This window comes from Cheilinus undulatus, linkage group 9 (genome assembly GCF_018320785.1).
Source record: "Cheilinus undulatus linkage group 9, ASM1832078v1, whole genome shotgun sequence".
In the NCBI taxonomy this organism is placed as follows: domain Eukaryota; kingdom Metazoa; phylum Chordata; class Actinopteri; order Labriformes; family Labridae; genus Cheilinus; species Cheilinus undulatus.
Genome location: NC_054873.1, coordinates 24,271,901 through 24,293,971, shown reverse-complemented (window position 1 = coordinate 24,293,971; position 22,071 = coordinate 24,271,901). Strand labels below are relative to the sequence as shown.

The 22,071-nt window shown below is 38.4% G+C and overlaps 1 long non-coding RNA gene across 1 annotated transcript in view; it reads right to left on the bottom strand.

The window, feature by feature from the left end:
• Positions 1-17,255, bottom strand: part of LOC121515519 — a 122,782-nt gene extending 105,527 nt beyond the window's left edge. Inside the window, exons 1-3 of the long non-coding RNA XR_005992376.1 lie at positions 17,084-17,255; positions 10,713-10,786; positions 10,536-10,596 (exon numbers count right to left, since the gene is read on the bottom strand). This is a non-coding gene — a long non-coding RNA (uncharacterized LOC121515519). The remainder of the gene's footprint in view (positions 1-10,535; positions 10,597-10,712; positions 10,787-17,083) is intronic.
• Positions 17,256-22,071: the final 4,816 nt, after the last annotated feature.

Below are 22,071 nucleotides of genomic sequence, written 5' to 3'. Positions count from 1 at the left end.
TGTGGACGTTTCAATACAGAAAGTACATCGCAAAAGTGTAGTGGAAACACCTTTTCTGCATTTACAAGTCACAGAACGTGACGTACGGTGTCATATGACCAGTCACTCCGAGACAAGATGGCGCAGTACGTTTGGACAGAAGTGGAGACGAGACTTTTCTTAACATCAATTATACCTCTAACCCTACACGTGGCTTTTGCCATACATATGGACTTTGCTTCTGAATTATCATCCATTGCCTTTGTCCTTTGTTCAAAATTATCAAGGCAACTGCTGTAGATGTGTCTGTGCAGGGGTGTGAGGCCCTACCCGTACCAACACCCAGCAGGTTTTCAGCATCCAGCTTCCTTGCGGCAGATTCCCATGAGATGAGATTTTACAAGAATTGCAAGGCTTATGCCCAAAACTCCCTTCAATGGAAACACATTCAAAGTGCAATTGTACTTAGTAGAAATTTTAAAAATATCATTTTTATTTTACAAAAAAACTGTAATGGGAACCCAGCTATTAATACATACATCTCTATGTGACGTTAAAGGAACTAAATAAAACGTATTCGCTGACCCATCAACAGCACAGCCAATGGGGGGAGAGGCTGTTACAGAGGCCAGAGCTAGAGTTGTTCTGATTCCGATACCAGTATTGGATACAACTTAAAATGCAGGTATTGGCGAGTACACCTGTTTATGCACCGATCTGATAATGTTTTGTTCACTTTTATATTATGCTTTGTTTAGCCATGCTAAATGTTAGCATTAAAACCTGGAAATCTCTTCTTCTTCGCTTCCAGAAAGCACTGCATGCACGAGCTACTGTGTTTAGAGCAGTGAAGAACCAAGAGGACCACTGCAGCAGCAAAGTTTGGTAGCTGCGTGACACTTTTTTCTCTGTATGTGATCGTTAAAATGCCTTCTACACAAACGCTGTGGTACACAACAAGAAGTGTGACACAGTTTATCAAAAGTTAAATAACTTTTGAACTATAAATCGTTGTCTCTTACTTGGTTTTCCTCTTGAAGCTAGCCATTGTGCCAACCCTACTGATGCCTTTGCATCCCTTGTGGCAGCATTTTCAGGGAGCCTAGAACTTGTGTGAATTTTTAGGACACTAATGATTAAATCCTCAGCAGTAAACCAGACATTGAACATCTTTTTATCCATATCAATCCAATTTCTATCATTTATTACCGCTAGCTTAAATGCTAATGGTCATATTATTTACCCTTTGTGAGCGTCTGTCAGCCAATGGCAGGCTGTTCCGTCATTTCGTCATTTCGAGCCATGTTCTGAGTCTAAAATAATTTGCTCATCTGCACACTCAGTTCAAAAAATTTACACCATCGGATAGGTACTCGATATCAGTACCCAAAACCTTGGTATTGGAATCAGAATCAGGAAGGGAAAAAAAACGGTACCGAAATATCTCTAATAAGAGCCACAAACACCAAAACTTGTAGGGTGGTCCCAAATTTCACCCAACATTTATTTTCTGTCTAATTGGCTATATGTCAGTCCATTACCATGATGCATGTTGACAAGACAGGAGTTGTCAAAAAAGAATCCAAATGCTTAATAGTGCATCAATTTTAGTGAAGACTCCTTATTTCAATAAAAATCAAACTCCTGCACATCAAATTAATAAGACAAGTCCTTAATGTTCACTATTTGCTACAGCTTCTAGTGCCATTATGTAGAGAGAGTGAGAGACAGCATGTATATTATTAACTTGGTAAATCTCCATAACTGATAGTGGAAAGAGAATAAGCTTTTCTTCACTTCTATTTCTTATTTAACTGCCATAACTCAATCTCAGGAGTCTCCCTTAGCTCTATGATGTATTTTCCAGTTTTACCCACTCTATGCAATTGTACCACTGCTGCATAAAGAGCAAAGTCTACACAATAATCAATATTTCAATGCATCTCATTTCCCCCATCGTCATTGATGATTTAATGGTAGGAGCGTTGAGGTCATGCAGTGGTTCAACTAAAGCATAAAAACCACAGTGCAGTGCCTGAAACACAACTGGCATACATTATTGAAATCCCATGGTCACAGGGAAACTGACATTCTATCAAACAAGCAAAGGTAGTAAAGCCTGTGACTGCAGTTTGAACTCGCACTGAGGATACCAAGCATTACAAGTCACTCCTCTCTCAGAGGCAGAGTGTTTCACCAACATAGTCCATTACATGGAGCCTTTCAACTCAATGTTCTCTTCAGGGTATTTGCATGTCAGCGTGGTAAAAAGGCCCTTGACAGGCATGAGGTAAGTATTATTCAATTAAAGTTCTACCTATTTATAGGTGAGTATAATACTATTTCAAACAACTACAGAAGCTTTGCCAGCTTTTAATGGAGTTTAACATATATGGACTCGACGCATTGAACAATATCACAAATGGCATTCATCTGTTTTTTATGAGCTGATTAATTACAAAGCTAACACACAACTGTACTCAGACCGGACTTTAACTGCTGAATCTGGCTGGACTTTGATTCATAATGACTTCACAGTTCAGAGTGATAGAGGAGAGAAAACGTGAATGTGCATTGAGAAGACATCAGAAAGGAACATTTCAAATCCTGTTTTACCAGTGACTTTTATGACGGTGCTTATCCACCAGGTATACAGAGGTTAACACCAGCAGCCACGTGAATCTCAAAGAAAGAAAATATTGAATCTAAAGATTGGCTCCCGTTAAAGATGTAGTTCGTAGTTGTTAACTAAGAAGCTCAAGACTCGATCCATGTTTTACATGAACAGGTTATGTCAGACATGTCACACAGATTGACAGAAGTCCTGTAATTGATGTAGACCCACTTATTTAAATCAAGGAACCTATCAAAAAAGAACTACTGTTTGGACTCACTTATACCTTCGCATCACCTGACAGCCTCTTCTCAGATGGGATCATTAGAAATAAGCTCAGCCCTGTGCAGTGTTAATATCATATACTGAATACTATAGCTGATGTGAAGCTCAAGATGAGAGTATTAAGTTTCATTTCCTACTATTCAGACAGAGAAGTATATATTCCCACTTCTGTAAAGAAACATCTTATTTTTTGTAAAAGCAATTCTCTTTATTTATTGCACACTGTAAAGGAGTGATTCTTCCAAATATATTCAGATTTTGGCTGAGATAATGCAACTGAATAGCTCCCATTTAAACAAGGTCACAAAGGCTTATGCCCTTGTTAAACAGAGGTACAGGCTACAAACATCATGATCCACTACCATGCCCCAGATGTCCTAGCCCTGGTACACAGTTAGGGCGAGGTTATACAGAGCCTCAGATCTCGTAGGGCTGGAGTGCTGGCTCAACGTCAATCATTGTAATGCTGGCTGACACAGTGGTGAGGGTGGTGACAGGGCAAGGTTATGTGTCACTGTACGCTCATGGCCTGCGTGAAGACCAGGACTGCCAGACCTCTGTCTCATGTGAGGGGTCACCCCTAGGGTCTGGGATCCAAATTAATATCCCCCCACTATCAGCAAAATGCCCCCCTCAAAAAAAAAAAATCTCCTCGCTGAAGGCCCCCTAAAATTGTACCCACAGCAGCACAAAATAACATCAGCATTGGCACGCCATTACAAGTAAAAGGATGTTTGCTGTTTGAGCCAGGACATTTGCTCTCAAATGTTGTCACCACACAAAAACTAACATTGATAGCTTCTTTGCTGTCTATTATCTGATAATATACTACAACAACAAATTAGTTTGCCACTCTTATAATGGTCCCGACAAATGCTTGAGTCCTAGTTAGCTGCCCTTTAGTAACCGCCTTTATTAAGATGTGAAAAGATATCAAATTCAAAAGTGGGGAACTTTCCAGATGTATTTTATGTCATAGAAAAAAACGTTTAAATTATTTTAACTTGTGCTCACCACTGACCTTATTTCAGCTATTTAACTGAAAACTCAGTTATAAATCCCATAGAAGTCCAGATGAAGGAACCAGAAGTGGTGAAATACTAGCTCACTACCGTGTTTCAGGACTCATTCCAGCACCACTCTATAGTGATGCTCTGCTGCATGTGCCGACTGTGCTGAGAGTATGTTGGACGAAAGCACACCCTGCTAGACAAACTACTTTAAGTTTTACACCTTTAATTTTATCAGTATTTCATGCGCTTATCAGTAGAAAAAAAAATCAAATGAGGGCATGTCAGGAAACAAACACTGACAATGACACGACCTCTGATAGGCCCATATCAGCTGAACACATCTACAAAAAGTTCTGTTTGGAGTCATGAAATGAAGTTCCTCTATCACTACAAATATAAAGCTTTTTCACACACCCATGATACTTTCAAGAAAATCTCAAGAACATTTCAGGAGCTCTGCCCTGAAATTTCCCATGTTGCTTGGTCAGATAGTCTCACAGCAGGTTTTTTTCCCTGCATTTTGCTTGTCAGGTAAGAGAAAGGTGGGGCAGGGAGGAAAATCTGGGTGAAAAATTTGGCAGTTTGCATTCACACATGCAGCTCACCCAGAAAAAAACCTGAAGATTTTAAGGAGTTTTGTGCATATGTGGACAGAGCTGAAGAAATCTGTTCCAATCTTATGGCATGAATACTGACCCAGAACCCTAAAGTTAAAAAAAAAAAAAAAAATGTTTTTTTTCCTTATAGAAATGTTGGAGTCCCATGAGAGACAAACAAGCAGTGATGTTGTGTTGGTTTGAATGTTCCTCTATGGGTGATGGATTGTTGAATTAGGCCCCTCCGAGTTGTGAATCACGTTCACCTGGGCAGTTGACATTTAATCAATAAACATCTGAACTGTTGCCTTGACCCTGAGCCATGAGGATTTAAATTTGTTTTCCCACACCAACTGCAGAGGGAACCCCGTGGATTTCCCAGACAAACCTCCTGTTACCTGTGGTTTGTTTCGACATCTGCCCAGCAGACAAAAACAAAATTCTTATGCTCTAGTTTTTGCAAGACATATAATCAAATGTCTCTCACAGTGTATGGCAATAAGGTGTAATCAGGCATGTGCCAATAACTCAATAACAATGAAAAGAATAACTGCTACATGCCACTTAAAAAATCCTGTTAAAAATGTCATTGAGGGGAAAATTCATGCTCCCCAAACGTGTTAAAGATTGTGGGGGATACTGGCAATATATTGCAATATTTTAGCTTTGTTCTCCACTGTTGAACCATGATGCTATCATCATCAAATGAAAATGTTGCTTTTACAACAGCATTTGTGCATCCATAATGTAACACCAACATATGTTTTTTGTAAATGAAAAAAATGCTTACATTTTTGTGTAATTAAAACAAGACACTAGAAGATGATATAGTATAGCCATACAGCAATGAGTTCATAGATGTGGCATACATGAATCTTTCACCTCAATAAATATTTAATCTTTGCCCTGAATCATTTAAAGCAAAGCCCTTTCTGTTGTTCTTCAGGCAACATGTGCATGCAGTGTACAGGGTTTTATCCCAACTACTCAGTCTCTACCTCCCTCCCTCCCTTCCTTCCCAATTCTCTCTCTCACTGCATGCTCTCTCTCTCTCTCTCTCTCGCTCTCTCTCTCTCTCTCTCTCTCTCTCTCGTTCTCTCTGTCAGTTGGACAAGCTGCTCAGTGGCCCTGAAATATGGCACATTATGCCGCTCTGTTGATCACCGTTCAGCGTTACACCCTGAATCTGAATGCAATGTAAATGATATGATGAAACCCTCTAAGGCAACATTAACTTAACTATCGTTCAGCTTTTCCAAGTGAAAAGGTTGTCTCCATGAGACAATGAAGTAAGAGAAAGGTTCACTTTGGCTTCATGTAGTGGCTGTGCCAACACATGAACATACAATGACAAAGCAATTTCAACACAATCTTGGTTAGAAGGAGACAACTATTTACACACATGAGATCAATGACTATTAAATAACACCTTTAATTAAATTTCTGTTTTATATTCTTCAGCACAAATAGGATTTGATGATTCGACTCTGCTGTCTAGTTAAAGGAGTCAACTGGAGGTCATGTGTGGTTTCCGGCTGACTGGGTATGCATATGTGGATAGAAACACTACAATATGCATGGCTGCTAATAACTCCATGTTTAACCAGGCTAGCTTGTAGTTCAGCCCTATAGAAAATGTGAATTAAAAATAACACACATGTTCCATCAAATGCAGTTATAAATCTACACAGTATAAAAATGTGCAAGATCCTTGGCAAAGCAATTTTTTAAGCCCAATCCCATTAACAATTTTTATACAAGTTCACATTTTCCTGAAGCATGAAAATACAGTTTTGCACAACTCCAAACCAACACAGAAGCTTAAGCTTTGTTTACCAAAAGCAGCTATCCTGACATTTCTATAAAATAGACAAATCAAAAAGTTATATCTGTAATTGAGCTGCAACTAGGGATGGGAATTTACGGTTATTCAGGTGCTCAAGTATTTGCTTTACCTTATGAGCAAGAAACCAAGGACTTGCTAATCATATTTCTTTTCAATGAAAGTCTCACAGGGTGATTGGATGAACGTTCTTTCTGTCACATTCAATTCAGGCCAATCACAGCAGCAAGGTAAATGACAAAGCCTGAGGAGTGAACTACATATGGTGAGCTCAACAGGCAGCTGCAATTATTGATGACTATCAGTGAAGTCAGTTGGTGAATCAACCTCATGTCAGGGCCAGTCAGGAGAAGAACAAAAACATATCTGCAGCCAAGTAAAGCTTTCAGTGCAGTTCTTTGATCTTCTTTTATTAAAGAAATCCAATCCAGTTCTGATAAAACTAATCACTTTACCGGCAGCAGGCACAGTGTACCGGCTTGCATTAAAGCTAAACTCCACCCATAGCTTCTGACTTGTTCTCCTCAATGATAGGTCTGATAGGTCTGTTCATTCTCAGGCTGGGCACAATCATTTTAGAGTGAAGATCTGCTGAAGATGGATCTGTCTGATGACAGACATGGGATCTGGCAAGTCCAGCGGCTTTGCAAGATTATTAGGGACCTGCTATTGGCCCACTATGTTTCTCTCCCATTGCTCATCAGTTCTTCAAATCCCAGTACCGAACGAATGATGGTTAAAAAATTGAGGGTTATTAGTAGTGCTTAAACTAGGGGTGTAACGATTCATCGACGTATATCGATCAGTTGATTAAAAAGCCAATCAAATCGATGTAAAGTCAAAACATCAATCTAAATTAATGCTTTAAGCTGTGCTTTTATTTTGAAATTCCTCCTGCATGCTTGTTGACAGCTTCTGCCGCTGGCAGCATCCTCAACAAGCTAGCTGCAAGCTAGCTAACTAGTGCCAGTGGTTTAAAGGGATACTTTAACATTTTGGCAAATTCACCCATTACCATAATTCCTATAGTCTTAGTAATAGGTTCGTTACCTTCAGTTGTTGATGCAAGCTGTTTTTAGCTCGCCGCTGGCGAGTTCGGACCTGCTGTGCCAACTCAACGTAAGCAGACGGTATTCCAGCTTTCCCTCATCAAACTCATCAAACTCACAATCCAACAACTCCAAAACGCTCTCGAGGACAATTTGTGACCTGCACATTCACCCCGCTATGAAATAATCATGGAACATTACGAGACGGAGATGTTTTAAAGCTAAATGCAAAGCCGGAACTACACTCCAGACATGGCTGCTGCACTGTGTTACTCCGCCCAGTGCTTTACTCAAGAAGTAGTTCCGAGTATTTGGTTCATGTGTTGTAATGTTACATAAGTAAACATTATTATTTCATAGCGTGGTGAATGTGCACAAACTGAGTGGTCAAGGTCCTGAAGCAGCAAAGCAGCCCCAGACGATCACACTGCCACCTCCATGTTTGACTGTTGGCATGATGTTCTTTTTATTAAATGCAGTTATCTTTACACCAGATGTAACGGGCCGTACACCTTCCAAAAAGTTCAACTTTTGTTTCATCAGTCCACAGAATATTTCTCCAAAAGTCTTGGGGATCATCAAGATGTTTCTTGGCAAATATGAGACGAGACTTTGTGTTCTTTTTTGTCAGCAGTGGTTTTGGCCTTGGAACTCTCCCATGATGCCATTTTTGACCAGTGTCTTTCTTATGGTTGAGTCATGAACTCTGATCTTAACTGAGGCCAGAGAGGCCTGCAGTTCTTTGGATGTCGTTTTGGGTTCTTTGTGACCTCCTGGATGAGTCAATGCACTCTTGGAGTCATTTTGGTTGGCTGACCACTCCTGGGAAGGTTCACCACTGTTCCCAGTTTTCTCCATTTGTGGATAATGGCTCTGACTGTGGTTCACTGGAGTCCTAAAGCCTTGAAAATGGCTTTGTAACCTTTTCCAAACTTATAGATTTCAATCACTTTGTTTCTCATTTGTTCTTGAATTTCTTTGGAACGTGGCATGATGCGTTTCTTTTTGAGATCTTGTAGCCTTCGTCTGACACCTAGAGGTGGGCGGTAAACCGGTATTAATACTGTCACCAGTAAAATTTTTGCCACTGAATGGATTTCTGCAACACCGTCATCACTGGTTAAAATGCCTATGTTGTGCTGTGATGTATGTGTCGCACATATCCACTCCCACAGCTGGCGAAGAGAGTGAGTTGTAACACACAGCTCAGGCTGAGTCTACTCAATAACACATTTAGCTCTAACATTACGTGTAGCCAGGTAAGTAACCGAATGTCAAGGAGTCTTGCAGCTGTAACTTGGCACAGTTAGCAGGCAAAAACACGTGTTTTTCCCTCTCAAAGTCTGACGGCTATACCACAACAAAGTCAGTGCGCTGTCTCTGTCAGCCTGCCTGGGACTTTAACACGAGCTAAGTGCCGCTTTGGCTGGTCTCAGAGCCCAGCGCTGCAGCTCTTCCTCTTACAACGGCAAAAACAAGTTAAAATAGACTTTTAAATAGTTATGACTTTCTTTTCTAAGTCCACAGTGAGTCAAAGATCCAGGCTGCGATGTTAAATGAGGTCAGAAAAGCTGCTGTAAACTAGCCGTATTCTCCGGTACGGCAGCCAAAGCTAAGCTAACTCAATGCTAAACACAATATTTCCGTCAAGCTCTCGAAAATAAAAGTCTGCGGCTGTTATTTTCCTGAAACGCTTTTATTGTGAACGCCTTCACTAGGAAACATGTTCAAGTCATTAGCAGCTTAACACCCCTCATCAGGTTAGAGATGAAATGCAAAACTTGGAGTGCAGTTAGACAGTAGTAAACCTAGAGAGACTTGAAAAAAATAAAACGTTTTTTCTGTGATCCTATACTTAGACATAAATTGAGTATGCCATCAAAGACTTGTTTAAGGGGAGAAGGGGGTTAATAATACTTGAATTTGGATTAAAAAGCATTATCTCTTTTAATTTTGTAATACCATGATATAATACCGTTATCATCAAAGACAAGATAAATACCGTGATATGATTTTTAGGCCGTATCGCCCAGGCCTACTGACAGCTTCTATTTAAGTGAATTTTTGGTTCGACACATCTGGCAGTAATCAGGCCTGGGTGTGGTCAGTGAAGTTGAACTCAGCTTTCCAAGAACTGTGGTTAATCACAGTTAACACATGACTTAAAAAGGGAGGGTTATAACTTTTTCACATAGGACCAGATAGGTTTGGATTTTTTTTCCCCTTAAAAAATAAAATCATCATTAAGAAATTGCATTTTGTATTTATTTTTAACATTTAAGTGTTATAAATATGCAAAAAAACAGGAATCAGAAAGGGGGCAAACACTTTTTCCCAGCAATATTAATGGAAAAACAATGTCCACAAAGATCATTTTTTGATTTCCCCTCTAAATCTGTATCAAATCTGTGCAAATGCATTAGCAATTACATCTCAGGGAAACTACATATTACATTTTTAGGCTACTGCTATAACCTTTGTGAGAAATGTATTGCGTTTGTGAGAGTAATACACTAAAGCTGCAGATCTGTGTTCTGTTTGTGGTCCATTACATGTGTGGGCTGTCATTATGATGGAAAGTGTTACAAGGCCACTAAGATTTGCCTTATGTTGTCAAGGCTATCAAAATCTCTTTCAGAATCCTTCAGCCTTTCTTCAACTTCTAGTTGTTATCTCTAGACAGAGAGCCCATATATCACAAAGACACAAAGTAAAAATACGGGGGAAATGAAACCTTCTACTTCAGACTGCTTTCTGTTTTGTGCATGATATCCATAATGTCCAAGGAGGCACCACATTTTACCACAAATACTTTGAGCTCATAATATCAAAAGTTTCCTTCAGATGGGACGACTGACAAGGAATGCTCTTTTTACCATGTGGACAACTACAGTTTCAACAGAACATCTGGTCCCTGTTTTTAATATTGAATTCAACATCCAGTCTCACTCCCAGGAGTGTCTGTGTCACTTTCAATGTCCCCCTTTCATTTTACAACAACTAAAAGCACTTGAAAAGTTTCCAAACAAAAAAGGGCTTCAGTAAATGTTTATGGAGTGGATATGTCACTATTCAATTAGCCATGTGCAAAATACTCCAAAAGAACACGCATCACTAGAACAATAGCATGATCAGTGCGATCACAATACAGCTTACCTCATCACTCCTTGTCCTCTGCTCCAAGTGCTTTTTTCTTTCCATGCCAAAACTGGGATGTCTGTTTTGACAAAATGGAAACTGTTAACTTTTCATCACTTTAACAAATTACAACAAAACTGCTGTGTCTTCTATCACATGTGTATGGTAAAATTACCATTCAATTTTAGCACTCACCTGTTAGGCCTTTTCTTCCTTGTCTGGCTTCACCCTAGCTTTCCTTCAGTTTCCCTTCAGTTACATCACCTGCACTGAACAAAGATCAGCATAAAAATCAATGTCATACTCAGCTAGGACCAAGATCACAAAGCATTAGGCCTGTAGTCAACCAAGGAAAATCTTGGTAGACCAAAATTGCACCCAGGCACCAACCCACCGAATGGTCATTCAGGTAAAAAAAAAAAAAAACACCTCGTTGGGGACCAGTTCAATCCATAAAGGTTCCTTATTGCGTCTACTTGGTAGTCTAAATTATCCTAAAATGAAAATAACTAGCCTTTTGAAGCATTAATACATTTTTAAGGCTCATCATGTCGTACTAAAAAAAATAAATAATTGAGAGATGTTCAGCGTGCACCTGCCTTTGATCATAGGATCTCCTTGATCCCAGCGCGGTAACTCTTTAAAGTCATACAGCCTACAAAATAACCACGGATCATTGTTTTTTATTAATTTATAATGGTAACTATTAACAGAATCACTTGATCCAGCCTGTGCCGTGTAATTTAAAGCAGACAGCATGCTGCGTTTATTTACGGAGGTGAGAGAGAGAAGTTCGCTAGTCAGGACCCAATGACCAGCAGGCATTGTCTTTTATCACCTCTGCTTTCTGCCTGTAAGAGAAGCTAACGCTAACACGACTCGCCAACCAGGGTGATCTTGGTCGGACAAAAGCTTTTCAACCAAGCAATCAACCAGTGGAACAGAAGCTGTCAGCCCTACAATTCTTTGAGACAAAATTACAGCTTGCTGTATTTGTAACACTTAATTCATAAAATAAAAACATGCTTTTATCAAATTTTTGTCATTTGTGTGTGTTTTTTAACAAGGATAAGAAAAAAATCATTTAAAATCGTAATCAATTTTTTTTTGCTTTTAAATCGGGGATTAGATTTTTAGGCCATATCGCCCAGGCCTAAAAACAATGCCTGTTTATATCTCCTAACAACCCCAAAAAATAACTAAGATATTAATTCAAACTCAAAGTTTTTCTCACTTTGTACCTTTATGCAGCAACACTGAAACATTTTAGAATCACTATTAAGAAAAGCCAGAGTCAGAAATTTGCTTCAGTAATGTTTAGATATGACTGTAGCTGCCATAGTGGCAGTTTAGCCGTGTTTCCATCAGGGGGCGGGTTCGATTCAGTTAGGTTTGGTATGGTTTGGTACGCTAAACCCCCAAATAGTTTGCATTTCCACAGACACCCATGCCCTAACCTGGGTGGGCAGGGCTGTAAAAGCATGCATGTGAAGTCACAGACAGCGCGAGTCAGCTGGTCCAGCTGCAGAGTTATAGAAAGGTTAAGTGACAGAAATCAGTCAGGAATAAGCAGTAAACAGCTTTAATTCAGCTGAAAGTGCTTTTAAAAAAATAACTACATCGTAATGATGTTAACCGCTGTCAGTACAGATCATCAGCTGATGGAATACGTGTACAGAGACGGTTTGAGTTGTAACATTATGTTAATATGTGAATATATGGAGTCTAGAACAGTTTATACGACAAAAAATGAAAGTTTAGAGCTGTACTTTGAGAATTCACCACATCAAAAATAAAGGAAAAGTTCAGCTGGTATTAAAATCAAGCTAGATTAAGTCAGAAATCCGGGGTGCACTGATCTTGTTTTAAAATAGTCTGCAGCCTGAAGTTTTACAAGCCCGTTCAACAACCACAGAGCGATGTTTTCACAGGTTACCTAACATAAGACGCAGATTAATAACTAGTTAAAGATGAGAATGAACTGTTCAAAGGCTTCGTATTCACAAAACTTCTGCATTAATTTAGTTTCTCATCCATCGCGGATGGATCAGGCTGATGCGAGCCTTTGGGCTCTGCTTGGTGTTCTTAAAATAAGGTCCAGATAAACGTCAGGAAACTTGATTTGTGGCCAGATACCAATATCCATAGACTAGGAAACAGTTTGGATCTTCGTCGAGTCCAAATATTTCCCATTTAGGCAGACAGTGGTCCATTTTTCTCCTGTTTTTGCCCGCTTCTCACAGCGCAGACTTCCATGTTTGAAGCCCGGAGGCGAGCAGCTGAGTGACGTGACATCAGTGCAGCTCCTATTGTAGTGTGTATAGATCCACCTTTTTGGTACGGTTAGGTAAGATTGGCACCCCTACAGAAGGGTGCCGAAAAGTGGGACAGTATGGGTTGGTTTTTAGGGACCCTTTCTCTATGGAAACGCCAAAAAAAGAGTGCCATACCACACTGAACTGAGCCGGACCGCTCGGTGGAAACGACCTATATGTGGCTTGTGGCTTCACTAATGCCACAAACCGAATAAAAATCTAGAAAATTATGTACATTTTTATGTATTTCGATGTGTTTTAGTCAACAATGCTGCCAACTGGTGCCAACTCATCATCATTAAAGCGAAGGTAAGTGCTAATAACTAACATTTTGCAACAAGTGTCTATAGCTGCTGAAAAAGTGGCAAGGCACTGTTTAGCTCTGTAGCCTAGCACAGTGGTTCCCAAACTTTTCACAGCCCGTACCCCTTCAGACATTTGACCTCCAGCCATGTACCCCCTACTCTCACGCACTTATAGCAGCTAGAAAAAGAAATGTGTCTGTAGGCCTGCCGCCACCCCCACCTCCCACATTTAGCATGCATAATATACAAATAAAATCTCTTAAAGTGAATTATTTCTCACAAAATAGATTTTTTTTACCAGCATTTTCAGTGAGCAACACCAGTTCACTTTTTAAAAAAGAAATTTACATTTCTAGAACATATTGAACTTGAAACTGTTAAGTACAAACTCACCACAGCTTTAATGAGAAGGTGTCTGATTGAACATATGTTACTATAAGAATCTTGGACAATTCAGGACAGATTTCCTTCTCTAAGATGCCTCACGAATCCAGCCTACAGCCTCTCTGCCAACACTTCAGGCCTTTATCAAAGCTCACAATACAAACATTTGCCAGTTTGAACTTTAACTACTGAAACAACTGGTTGAAACCTGACAGGTATTCAAGGGCCAGCATGCATAATAAATAATAAAAAATAAGATATGAATTAAATCTTAAAAACAAAAATAAGAGTGAATCATTTTTAAATAATTTAATAATTTATTGTTTTCAAAACACGTTTTTATTTTTATTTTTCGTGTACCTCTGGAGGTACAAGTACCCCAGTTTGGAAATCACTGGCCAAGCATATTAAGAATTCCCAACAGTCTCTTTGCTTCTTCCAGGTTGCCTGTCACCGGCTACAGGGGGCTGGCTAGCTAGAGCTGAAAATAAAGGTTTGGATTCAGTGGTGTGGAGCTGCAATTCCTAAAGAATTACCCTGTCCTCCAGAGCAACAAATAAACTACATTTAATACATGTACCATTATCGATAAAGGAGAATGGGGAAAAGCTGAACACCCAGCATGAGGCAGAAGCAGTCACAGAAGCTGAGGCTAATCTACACTAGTTTGTGGTAAAAGAAGAAAGGGAGGCTAAGAGAAAAACACCTAAACCACAAGGGGGCTTGTAGTTAACTGTATGCCTAAACGCACAACAGCTGTAAAGCAGTAGAAGAAAGAGTGAAAAATTTCACTTTAGCTCGACTGACGCATAGAGAAACACAACAACAGAGCAACGGCAAAAACAGAAAGTGACGCAATACGCTCACTGCACGTCAGCACGTCAGTCGAATTGGTGGATGGGAGGGGGAGCAAACTGAAGCTTAAACACAGTAATTTTGAATTTTATAGAAAATCTATATATACAGTCGCTAGAAAAAGTATGTGAACCCTCTGGGATTTCTTGGATTTCTGCATAAATTGGTCATTAAATGTGTTCTGATCTTCATCTAAGTCACAACAATAGACAAACACAGTCTGCTTAAACTAATACTGCACAAAAAATGATATGTTTTTATGTTTTTATTGAACAAAACATGTAAACATTCACAGTGCAGGGTGGAAAAAGTATGTGAACCCCTAGGCTAATGACTAGTTGACCCTCCTTTGGCAGCAATAACCTCAACAAAACCTTTCCCTGTAGTTGCAGATCAGACCTGCACAACGGTCAGGAGGAATTTTGGACCAATCCTCTTTACAAAACTGTTTCAGTTCAGCAATATTATTCGGATGTCTGGTGTGCATTGCACTCTTGAGGTCATGCCACAGCATCTCAATCAAGTTGAGGTCAGGACTCTGACTGGGCCTCTCCAGAAGGGGTATTTTCTTCTGCTGAAGCCATTCTGTTGTTGATCTACTTCTATGCTTTGGGTCGTTGTCCTGTTGCATCACCCATCCTCTGTTGAGCTTCAGTTGGCGGACAGATGGTCTTAAGTTTTCCTGAAAAATGTCTTGATAAACTTGGGAATTCATTTTTCCGTCAATGACAGCAATCCGTCCAGGCCCTGAAACAGCAAAGCAGCCCCAAACCATGATGGCCTCTCTACCATATTTCACAGTTGGGATGAGGTTTTGATGTTGGTGTGCTGTGCCTTTTTATCTCCACACATAGCGTTGTGTGTTCCTTCCAAACAACTCAATTTTGGTTTCATCTGTCTACAGAATATTTTGCCAGTAGTGCTGGGGAACATCCAAGTGTCTTTTGTAAACTTTAAATGTGCAGCAATGTGTTTTTTGGACAGCAGTGGCTTCCTCCGTGGTATCCTCCCATGAACTCCATTCTTGTTTAATGTTTTACTTATTGTAGATTTGTCAACACAAATGTTAGCATGTGCCAGAGACTTCTGTAAGTCTTTAGCTGACACTCTAGGATTCTTCTTCACCTCATTGAGCATTCTGTGCTGTGTTCCTGCAGTCATCTTTACAGGACGACCACGCCTAGGGAGAGTAGCAACAGTGCTGAACTTTCTCAATTTGTAGACAGTCTGTCTTACCGTGGACACATGAACATCAAGGCTTTTAGAGATATTTTTGTAACCCTTTCCAGCTTCATGCAAGTCAACAATTCTTGATCGTAGGTCTTCTGAGAGCTCTTCTGTGCCAGGCATGGTTCACATCAGGCAATGCTTCTTGAGAACAGCAAATTCAACACTGGTGTGTGTTTTTTATGGGGCAGGGCAGCTTTAACCAACACATCCAATCTCATCACATTGATTGGACTCCAGGTTGGCTGACTCCTGGCTCCAATTAGCTCTTGGAGAAATCATTAGCCTAGGGGTTCACATACTTTTTCCACCCTGCACTGTGAATTTTTACATGTTTTGTTCAATAAAAACATGAAAATATACCATTTTTTGCACGGTATTAGTTTAAGCAGACTGTGTTTGTCTATTGTTGTGAATTAGATGAAGATCAGAACACATTTGATGACCAATTTATGCAGAAATCCAAGAAATCTCAAAGGGTTCACATACTTTTTCTAGCGACTGTATTTATAATTTTGTCATGGTTCCAGTTTCAAACCAGTATCCCCACAAAGACCTCTGAGAGGTATGAATGACAACTGGAGCAACAGGGAGGTTTGCAAATCGAGACATACAGACAGACAGACAGACTGCTCTCCAATTATAGTAGTCAGATTAAAAAAATACATTTTAGTGTGGCTGATGGAGTTACAAATCAAGATATGATGGGCCAAAAAGTATTGTTTTGACCCAAAAAAAAGTTGAATTAACAATTTGTTATTCTACACAACCAGTAGCTGAGACCTCAGCCTGGAGAAATATTCACTTCAAACTTGTGTAGTAAAACAGTAGTTCAAAGTTAAGTTTGAATCATGTGTTGTCCCCTTGATCAAGAATCAGTGATATTGATCTTGTTTGTTTTCTTTTGCACACCTTCGATGGAAATATAAAAAAAGGTAGACAATGAAATCCAGCATATTAAGTGCTCTATAAAAGCTTGAAAAAACACACTGAGGTCAAAAGTTCCCATTTTAAAGAGCCCAAAAGAGCCACCAGTCATCACAAAAGAGTCACATGTGGGTCAAGGGCTACTGTTCAGTATCACTGCTGCAGGGCTTTTCAGTTGCAGTACAGCAGAGTACCATGAGCAGCTCATGCAGGGTCTTTAGAGTAGAGCTACGTTAGCTATCATTAGCAAACTGCTTTACTAGTTTCACACACACTCGCTGTCGCTCAGGTTAGCATTTCATTAGTCTGAGATCGTTTTCTTAAGACGCTCTTGTAACAGCGCTAGCTTAAATTTCGTAGTTAGCTATAAGCTAACAGACCCGTATACATCTATATTTAGTCTAAGCTATTTATAACTTATAATTTAACATCGTCTAAATCCTAACCAAACACGTGAACAAGTCCATGTTAGCGACACAAGCAAGCAGCTTTATTCAGAAAATAAATCGTCATATTTTGGAGGAACAGCATGTTAGTTAAAGCAATTTCTTACCTATTTAGCTCTGCGCATTTAACTGGATGCCCTCCTGCAGTGGCGGTGGGGGCTGTGGCAAATGTTACTGGTGCCAGACTTCTTGAGAGGCAATTATTGGTATGGTATAAACCCCTAAAAACTTCATTTCACTGTGCGGTTAATTTTCTTATTCTGTATTGAGGTTTATTGGCGGCTGTCCTGGTAATTGAGTTACCTGTCCTAAGTTATAAGTAAGAGGCGCCGGTTGAAAGTTACGCCCATAAGAATGCGCGGTTCTCGGTTGACCAATCACGGTTATTGTAAACAGGAAGTAAAGCAAATCTGAAACAAGAACTAAAAGTGTGTTCATTCAAAGCTTCACTGTAATGATCGTGATAAGTAGCCTACTCTCCTTTATCTACAAATGTAAAAACCTATGTAAATCATGCAAAAGTAATGCAGCAGTCTTGCAAGTCAGATCAAGTAGCATATTTTGTTTGTTTTACACAGTATTGTTCTAAACATTCAATTAAATTGTCCTTCATGAATGTCCTGGACAGAGGAGATACCCTAAGACGGTGCTGTAGTCAAAAGTCACTCATGTACTTGCTGACATTTTTCATAACCCTGGCAGAGAACCTTTACTTCTGGAGAGAGATCTTTTTTACATCAGATTAACTTTAGGCTACCGTGGGGAGACATGTATCGGTCAAAGTTCCTCATGAGATAAAAATAGTCACGGGCAAGTAAAATATGTCAAAACATGGACTGCACAGTAAAGTGATTCTCGGATTATGTCTGTGTTAAGTGCTGTATTTGAGCTTTTATTTGAAAAAAAAAAAAAATATATATATATATATAATTTTTTAATGTTTTATATATTGAGGGGATCAAACCTTGCTAACTAAAGATAGTTATGTCATGTTGATATTATACTGATTAATTGATTTATAAAAGAGGGCGATACTCTATGACATTACTCTAGCACTCAACCATTGCCCCAAGTTAAACTAATTAACAGAATATTGCATACCTCTAAACAATAGATGTCAATGACAGAGTGGCATTACTGTAATACTTCACTCCTTGTCAAAAACCCTCTACATCAGTTTAACCTGATGAACAGCTTCAAATTTAACAAATCTGAAAGATCCATAGCACCATCTACTGGTCAAAGAAAGCACCACGATTACTTTGACCTTTTGGCTCTCTCCCTATAGACTCAGAAACCAGCATTCCTGTTCCTCTAATTTAAAGTTACATCCCAGCTATTGTAATCCCATTTTTTTTGTATTGGATATCTATAGAGGGAAATTTAAAGTTATTGTACTTTAGTAGTGAGGATGGCTTATAAGATATATCAGAGCTTCCATTTATCTACAAACATATAAAGTTTGAAAGAGAGAATGCCCTTAAAGGGAGTTATCATGCCTCTTTATTTATTTTTGATAAAATACATCTGTTTTGAGAAGTAAAATTTAGTCAGTGTGTTCGTAAGCAACAGCATTTAAAATGTTGGGGATTTTATCTTGTTCAAATTTGTTTCTCTGTTTATTTTTTCTGTGATCTGTATTGTGTACCAGCCTATATCACCACACCCAGACATTTGCACATGTGCAAAGAGGCCGCGTTTAATACGTAAAAGGCAAGAATTTTTCAGCTTCTTTGGTTTTGCATTTAGGCCTAGTTGCAAAGATGATTCTCCTAACTGAAAAATATTTCCCTCTTGTCCTAAAGTCTTTCAGATTCACACACTTGTATCACTGAGATCCTTGTAGTTTCTATCCAGTTTCTATACATTTTGTTGGTGTTGTTATATGATCTATGATAAGGATAAAGTTCCAAAATGGCAGAAAGTCACAAGAATTTACCAGATGTCTAACTTGAAAGGACTTAAAGACAGTCCAAATCAAAACGGAGCAACAAAAAAAGAGGAGAAAAAGGGTTAGGTCTTCTTCTGATGCCAGTGCCTAAATCAATACTTTTATGAGAAGGAAAACTGCGTTAAAGTTGATGAGTGAATTAAAGCTTGGTATGGTATAGGATAGACAAAAACAATGCCAATAGAATAATATAAGAAAAGAAAAAAGATGGTAGCTTTATATAAGAGGCTCTGACAAAACTCACATATACAAAAATTACAACTAGTCCAGAACAGAGCTGCAAGGCTAGCACTTAACTGTGGTAGAAGAGCTAACATCCACAAAATGCACATAGCATTAGGCTGGTCATTGGTGAAAGAGAGGATTAATGTTTCTCTGCTTTCCTTTTTCAGAAATACTTTATTGTAAAAAATGTTAAATGTTTTGTTTAATAAATTGCTGTTTAGTTGTAATGGTCATGATTTCAACACAAGGCATGCATCCAAGCATTGAAATATGTGTTGTATTTCAGTATAGTAGCTATCAAGGTTATAATATTTTTTGGTTTTTAATTAGTTTCTATTTTCATTTCGTTTCACTTCCTTTGTTCAATTTCAGTTTAGTTTTTATTAGTTTTGACTGCTGTTTTTTTTTAGTTTAGTTTAGTTTTTATTTTGCAGAAATGCTTCATTTTGGTTTAGTTTTTATTGGCTTTGGTGTTAATTTTAGTTTTTTACGGATAGATGTCAGGGCTGAGTGAGTTTCATACATTTTTTTAAAAACATTTTAAAACAGGCTACTCTTCACTTATCATTTTATATGATGTTTGAATACAACTGCAGACATAAAACTACCACTATGCGAAGTTTTAACCAATCAGACCAGGCAGTTTTACTCTCCCCAGACTTGGGTGTAGGTGCCACTGAGTCTGGTAGTGTCAAAGACTAAAACTAAAGATATTTTGTCTCCATGTTTATTTTATTTTATTTTTGTTAGTTTTGTAAGTGCACTGTACAGTTATAGTTAGTTTTCGTTTTATTGGTAAAGCTTAGATGTTATTTAGTTTCAGTTAACTAAAATGATTTGTGAATTTTAGTTTTAGTTATTCAGTTTTAGTTAACTCTAACAACCTTAGTAGGTATCAGATGTGTTAGTACCGGTACCAACATGGTCCTGGATTTCGATACTTATACCTATATCTGATAGGTTCAGAGAGACAGGGAGAAGTAGACTGTTTTGTTACATCAGACTTCTTCATACCATTTGGGTTTTTAACTTTCAAAAAGTATTTATAAAATTTAAAAAAATCCAGCGCAGTTTCTATTAACAGTTAAAATGCTTTTGTTTCAATGACATGGTCATGTAGATCATAAATGTGAAAATAAGTCATTTTAATTGTAAGAGTTCCTTTGAATTGTTTCTTCTTTATTTATGAATACATTAATCTCAAGCCATACTCAGTTTGAGTCTTGAAAGCACTCCTTTTCAAAGTAATGTTCTTTAATTTTGCTGACATTGCACCTTAGTTTATTTCTGAATACATATTGGTGCTTTTTAAATTTTTTTTGCAAATTCATCAGCCTTATTATAATTGTCAGACAAATCCCAAGGAAATATTTGTCTGCTGTATCTTTTCTGCTATCTGTCATATTGAACAGTCCATTCCACAGTCGCACCCTGTCGCCAATATGCCTCACACCCATGGGTCATAGCCCATATCACCATTAATGCAAGTTTTGTTGCACTTTAACGCTCACACAGAAAACAGCACATAGCTCTGTTCTGAGCTGTGTCAAATTTGGTTGGCATATAGTTACTCCCAAATCCCAGCACCATAATCTTTAATAGGACAAACACAAGATTTATACTAATGTGTGTACGTTTTATAACCAAAGTCACAGCAAAGTTTAACTTTATTAAGGCTCTTCCTTTCATTCTCTCAACTTAACTGCTCCTTCAAATGTATATTTTTGATTAGTCCTTGATATATGTATTTCTTAGTAAGTGACAAGGATATTGAGCAAAAACAAAATCTAAACTTGTAACGGTCCCTTCCTAGAAACTTGAGTTTTATCTCTGTGTATGTTCATTTACAATCAACAATACTCAACAAGCTCAATAAGTAGCATGAACTGTCATAGAAAAGGAATACAAGTTTGTACATTTAACTGAGGAGATTTTTCTCCCCAAAATCTAAGAGGAAATCTAAGGTCATTAACCTGGGATATACCAATGTCACAACAAAAGTACCATTACCAAATATACCTCATTTGATTCTGCATGATGTTACAGAGGATTTCACATTATTAGAAAAAGAAGAATAAGGTTTGGAAGCTCCATTTGATGGGAATCACAGTTATTTCAGGATACAGATGAAAAAAAAAAAGCAACAGTTAACAAAGAAGAAGTAGCATGTATTGTTCCAGAGATTTATGTAAAAGTTGAGACAATATTCTGAGAGGGTTTTAGGCCTATATTGGGAAGACATCTATTATTAGCAGAGGATACAAGACAGTTGATATCAGTCATTCCTTAAGTATTTCCTTAGATATTTTAATGGAAATTAGACAAACATTGTACACGATTCATATGCTGACTCTTACAGCTATGTTTAAATAGGCATCAAGGCAAATTAACTGGCAGTGTAGTGTGGCAAAGGAGGCCTCAAAAAATAAATAAACAAGTTGAAGTTGGAGGAAAGTGGAAAAGGCAGTGGGAAAAAGAAAGAAAGAGATGATGGTTTGACTGAGTCCACAAGACGGTGAAATGAGGAGTACAAAAACAGATTGGAGAAGCGAAACAATAATATCTAGACAAAGATAGAACAACAGCTTCATTATTTTACATAGCAAAACATAGGCATATGTGACCACTATGGACAAGAGGAACAATGTCAGGAATATGATTAAGAAAGGAGACAGCTGATTGAAAACCTCAGAATATTAAGTGCATGTTTGGATATAATCAACATAATATAGAAACATCTGAAAATTAAAGATCTAGAATTAAATTCAGTATCCCAGGCAAATAAAGTTAAATACATAAATATATATTTTACATATTTTTAAATGGGTACAATCAGATATTTTGATTCACACTCCATACCACTAGACGGCGGAAATGCACCAATTCGTTCTTTGCCAGCCGCCAATAAACCTCAAGAAA